Source organism: Cucumis melo, chromosome 4 (genome assembly GCF_025177605.1).
Source record: "Cucumis melo cultivar AY chromosome 4, USDA_Cmelo_AY_1.0, whole genome shotgun sequence".
In the NCBI taxonomy this organism is placed as follows: Eukaryota; Viridiplantae; Streptophyta; class Magnoliopsida; order Cucurbitales; family Cucurbitaceae; genus Cucumis; species Cucumis melo.
This window is the reverse complement of record NC_066860.1, coordinates 19,478,057-19,483,985: the sequence shown is the minus strand read 5'-3', so window position 1 is coordinate 19,483,985 and position 5,929 is coordinate 19,478,057. Positions and strand designations below refer to the sequence as shown.

Here is a 5,929-nt window from a genome sequence, read left to right as displayed (position 1 = left end):
TCCGATCTAAGCTTACGGTTTCTTTCATTCTTTCATGACATTGTCTGGTCTAGCCTCTAGGATTTGTTTTTTGATTTACTTTTGACTATACGTTGAAACTCTCTGATGTCTTTTACCTTAAAGGAGACTTTAATTTTCCTCCATAGGGTTTGTTGATCTCTTCTTTGGTACTTTATGACTAAATGGATGAAACACTAGAAGAAATTTGACTTTTAATGTCGGGTAGAAAAAATAAAAACGAAGTTTTAATGTCGGTTTTCAAAAGGCGGATGTTTAATGTCAGTTTTAAACCGACATTAAAGAGTGAGCTTTAATGTTGGTTTAAAACGGACATTAAACATCCTCTTTTTGAAAAGTGACATTAAAGCTCATTTTTATTTTTTAATTTTTTTCAATTTTTTATTTTTGTAAAAAATCAATGGTTTCTCTCTCTTACTTTACTCTTTTCTCTCCAAGCCACACAATCCCTCTCAATTTCTTTCCTTCTCCTCAATCTCATCTCACTTTCTTCCCTCTCTTCTCTAAATAGCCACCACCGCCACCACCATCACTAGAAGAAATCTCTTGTATTCAACCCATACCCAGTCGTCGTATAACCCACCACCGTCGTCCCTCGTGCCCAGCCCGTACATTGTCGTCGTCGAACAGTCCGTCAACCTCCATTGTGCTCGCCACCACCGTCGAACATAAATGGCGAGTCAAGGTTTTTGGAGTTTTGGTAAATATAATGTACTTATAAGTTTCTTTTTTATCTTTCTTTTTTTTTTTAGTCTGAAGTTTCCATCACTTTGTTTCTTGTTGCTTATAATGGAAGGATTGTTGTTTTTTTGCATTTTCTCTTGGATTCTATATATATCCATTTTTGGCATTATTCTTGATGGTTGTTTGAAATGAAAAATTGAAGATATCATTTCTCATATCATTTAGTTTTTTTTGTTGCAAGGAATGATGAAAGGAGAAATTTGTTTAACCAAGTGAAATTCCCTAAAATGTTTATTCTTGGTTTATCCCTGTGCTTTTTTAGTCTTGTGAACTAAGGAAGTAATGAATTTCTATTGTTGTGCATTATGTTTGTCGATAAATTTGCAGCCCAAAAAAATCCAACACTTTTAGGGTTAAATGTGAGACGTGGAATTCGTGTGAAATTAAAGGCTTCGAAGGCCAAATAGGGATGGAGATTTCTTCCATTCAATCAAGTTTTTGATACAATGTTACACGAGTTTTGCCATAATCTTCATGGTCCTCACAATGCCAATCTCTACAAGCTTTGGGATGAGCTTTGAAAGGTGTATCATTTATGTTTGTTTTGTTTTCCTAGTCCAATATGATTTTGTAATAAATATCTAAAAAAGACACAAAGATTCATATTCATGTGTTGTCATAGGATCATGGTTCACTTATTTGCAACCTTTCATTTATTAGCCTTTGATAAGTGATGATGCATTTGATTGATTAACCTCTTTGCCACGGTTTGCCACCTGAAAAATTTGTTAGTAATTTATTGTATTGCTTAGTAGATGATAGTTCATTGTTATAAATCCCAAATCTCTAATTCAACTGATGAGCATTACGAATTGTCTAATTTTATTAGATTGTTGTTCTTTATACAGTAAGCGTATGAGAACTGAATGTGGCATCATGCCATTAATTTCAACAGCCACACACAAATGCAGAGTTAATTAATATAGTTTTGCTCTTCACGTGAAGTTTTAGACTTCAAGCTTCTGCTAGTGGAGATGGTTATTCATAGATTTTAACAAACCTAGCCATTTTGCACCAAGCTAAATAAGCAAGCCATTTCAATAAATTTTTAACTTTTTTGTTGCACCAGTAAGAATAAATCTTTCAATTTTTTGAGTTTACATTGTGCATGTAGATTCTTTTTTATGGTGTTGAAGTGGTGCTGATTTTCATTTTTTGTGAGTATTTTCTTTTTCCTCATTTGGAGATTTAATGCTTTAATTGTTGTAGGAATATGAAACTCTAATTTGTGCACCTTTCATTTTCCATTTTGATTAGCATTCTAGTTTTTCTTTCTCTACTTTCACTTTTTTGTTTTTTGTGTGAAAGAGCTTTCCAGGAAATTCTTCCTTCAAGCCTCACTTCAGTTTCAAAACCTCGATGGAACAACAAGGTTGGTTGGTTCAATCTTCCTCTTTAAATATAATCTTCTAGCACTTGCTCGAATGTTAATCTAATATGTGATTTTCAACAAGTTGTAAATTCCAAAAGAGATGGATAGTTTTGTTTTCTTTATTGCATTGTTCTTATTTCTTGATCTAAGAGCTTTCTTATTTGCTTGTAATTTAGTTTATCTGCAATATATCACAAGATCGGGGTGGCTATTCCCCTGTTTTCAAATATTTGTTGGATTTTTCTGTTTGCAGGGATTAAAAGTAAACCCTAACTGAGTACTCTCATAAAGAGTCAGAAAAAAAAAGTTATCTATATATATAACTAAAACATCAAACGATTAAAGCAATTAAACTAAGTAATATACATCTAACACAGACCTAACTTTATTGATAAAGTATTTATTTCATGAAACTATATGAAATCAATATTTTCCTAAGGGAATGACAGTTTACTGGTCCGCTTGATACTAACTACTAATTTTGTTTTTATTTTTCTTTTCTGAAAAGAAAAAAACAAAAACTAAGCTACAAAAGCATTAGCTAACAACTCTTAAATCAAATGTCAGTTTATGGTAGGTATTTCAACCAAATTTGTTCTTATAAATAATTTTTTTCATGGTGTATAACAAAATTTGACGTGATAACAATCATTAGCATTCATCGATCAACTTGCATTAAACATCTTACATTATCCTCTTTATTGAAGTAGCTTGCATTAGCTTGGTTTCGTAAGAGTTTCAGATAGAGGAATGAAACTCAAATGACTTGTTTTGAATTGATTCCAACCAGCCCCCATTTTTACATTTGGCACAAAAGTTGTGTTTCACCTTGATATCACTAACCAAAAGACATTTTCCCTATGAAGTACTTTTATAAGGAAGGATGTCATTTTGCTTTTTGAATGTTTTTTTTTTTTTTTGTTGAGAGACATATGTAGTAAAAATGTTAAATTTTCCAAGTTCTTCACTACCGGGAGTTAGCTTTATTTATCTCTTTTACTATGCTGTCATTTTTTGGTTTAATATCTTCATGATAAGAGTTGATTTGTTCTGCTGTAACCTTTTTGAAGCTATTATCATAGGATGATTTATTTGAAACAATTCTTACAAATATTACCAATAACTTGGTAGGAAGTGAAAGAACTCATAGGGCTAGCACTAGAGAAAGTCTTACGCAAATGGATGAATTTTCATCTGGAAAAAGCTGGCTATTAGAAACAAGTTACAAGTTTTTCATCATATGTGAAGGTTAGCCCACTAATTGTATATATTGCACATAATACTTTATAACTCATTCATGCACATAATACTTTATAACTCATTCATGCACATAATACTTTCCAAGCATCAGATGTGTAAGATTTTTATGGATTGTGTTCATTAATTATTGGGTAAGTCAAGATTTTGAGGTTTAGTTTGGTCCCTGGAACTATTTTCTTTTCTAACTTCACTATGTGAATGACTTTTAAAATGAAAATATGATTGCTGTTGTAAGTTCTTATTACCTTCTCTATCATTAAATTGCCCTCTCTATGTATAAATGCATGTATTATTAAAAGTAGTGTGCTGCTATCTTTATATGCAATAGTACTTTTGAGCAAAGAAACTTTGACGCTTGGATCTGGTTATATCCTAATTATAGTAGTAGTTGATAATATATTTTTCCAGGTCATTTTCTACTGGAGGAGGATGATAAGTTTCTAGATAAGGTTTGAGCTACAGTTCAAGAAGAGGAACGTCAAGCCCTTGCTGCAGCTGATACAGATGCTGCCAAGGGCGCCATTGCTACTGCTGAGGTCTCTAGGAAGACTATTCCAACTTACCTTGAATCAAGGAATCCAATATTTAAGTCTCTATGAACTATGGTTAGTGGAATGGCGAATCATCCCTTCATTTGGTGCCTTTTCATTATGGCTCTTTGGCATAAATTTTTCTAACTTTTAACTTGACAAGGCGGATGTGTGTTTCTAGGAGAATCATTGCCGATCTGTATAAAATGAGTATGTGCTATTAATAATGTAGGAAGGAATTTGCATTACGTCAGGGAGAGGTATTTACAACATCAAATACGTAACATTTATGATCGTGAACATAAGGAAGGTTAGCTTTCACCATTGAAATAATTAGTGCATTGAAGTTGCTAAGATGCCATATTTTTTTACAACTTTTATCAATGGATGGAACTATAAAGATCCTGAAAACTCCTTAGTAAGTAACATCATCTCTCAACACTCCTTGTAAAATCGGTGTATGCATTATTCATATGATTTAGATTGTGTTGAGAAATGATGGATGATTAATAATGTAAACAAGTTCTTTGGATTAAAAAGCATGTATTCATCAATGTTTGACATTCAAGAAAATTGCGAACTCTGCTATATGTGATATTTGCTGAAATAGCATTCTTCAAGTAAGCAACCTGATGCTAAAGCTTAAGCTCATAATGACTTAGTTTAAGGTAAAAGGATCGGACATGACACATAACATAGCTAAGACTTGAGATTGTTCATATTATCTTTGCGTTTAATTTTAACTTTTTAGAATATTTTCTTTTGGGAGAGTATGTCTTCTCTTTACGTCTAGTTTTAGGAATGTTGCATTTCTTTCACAGCAATGAGTAGTGGTTTATTAATTGATGATGATGTTGGATATTGATTCTGCCCGTTTTTCCTCCCTTAATTATTGCAGTTTTTCTTCCCATATTTTCTTGTCCAAAGATCACCATTTGTGCATCCAATTGCAGTTCTTCAGCTCATTTGGTTTGTGTAGATTTTGGTTTCCATTAATATTTTAATTCTGCATTGCTAAATGCAATATATCACTCTATTCATAAAAATAATTGAAGAACTTATCAAGAAAGCTATGTTTTCCTCTCCCTTTCTCATGTCCAATTGTTGATAACCTTGACTTTTTCCTTTTCATTTTCATGTTTTATAGCTATTTACCCAAGGCATACTGGAAATGTTTTTCATGTAATAGCTAATAGGATGCTATATTTATTATTTATTCACAAAGTTCATTTGTTGTTTGCAGTCTGTTGCCACATTTTTCAGTCAGGTTATGGTAGCAATAGGAGAAAATACCGCGGGCCCTGGTGTGGTGTTTTTTTTTAAGATTTAAAAAAAAAAATCTTTGTGATAATGTGGTTTGCTTAGAACTTTTTTTTTCAAATAAGCTGGATTCTGTTTTTTACGTTTTTGTTTTGTTTGTGATATATGTACTGAATTATGCAGGTTTTGGTTGCGAGGACTTGAAATGGTATATTTGTATATATTTTTTACTTTAGTAGAGGTAGCTTGACATTGAGTTTAGGGAATCTGTTAATGAACAGAGACAGAGGTAATGGAATTTTCTAAAGTTAATATATTTCTTATAGTACTTGTTAGAATTCTAAAGATTAAATGGTTTATTTTGATATTGTTTGTAGAATGATTGAAGTCATATCGGGTTGAAAGCTAAGCAACTGTGTAGATAGCCAGACGACCGTTGAAGGTTGAAGACTGAGAAGGTATTTAGGATTTCTTATTTAAATCTTGTATTAGGATCTTTTTTCATGTACTGTTGTAGAATGTATGTATAATATAATATTAAGATTTCATTTTGTGTATGCAAATGTAAAAGACAAATATTAAAGTTTCTAAAATAATATTAATTTTATTGATTTGTTGGCCTAAGAAAAAATATTTATTTACACGGATCGACTGTTAGTTTATAAAAAATGGAAAATAATGCAGCAATTAAATAAAAATAAATTTGTAAAAATGGATCCAAAAACAAGGCTTTAATGTCGCTTTT

At 31.7% G+C, this 5,929-nt stretch overlaps 1 long non-coding RNA gene across 5 annotated transcripts; it reads left to right on the top strand.

Annotated features, from left to right (window-relative positions):
• Window positions 1-488: 488 nt before the first annotated feature.
• On the top strand, window positions 489-5,682 carry LOC107991713 (uncharacterized). 5 transcript variants are annotated; one of them, XR_007820313.1, is made up of 7 exons: window positions 489-718; window positions 1,090-2,134; window positions 3,266-3,382; window positions 3,803-4,234; window positions 5,168-5,228; window positions 5,368-5,473; window positions 5,562-5,682. It is a non-coding gene; the product is annotated as an uncharacterized LOC107991713 (long non-coding RNA). The 5 variants fall into 5 exon arrangements; XR_007820311.1 differs by having other exon boundaries at window positions 3,803-5,228; XR_007820312.1 differs by having other exon boundaries at window positions 2,071-2,134; window positions 3,803-5,473.
• The last annotated feature ends 247 nt before the right edge of the window (window positions 5,683-5,929 follow it).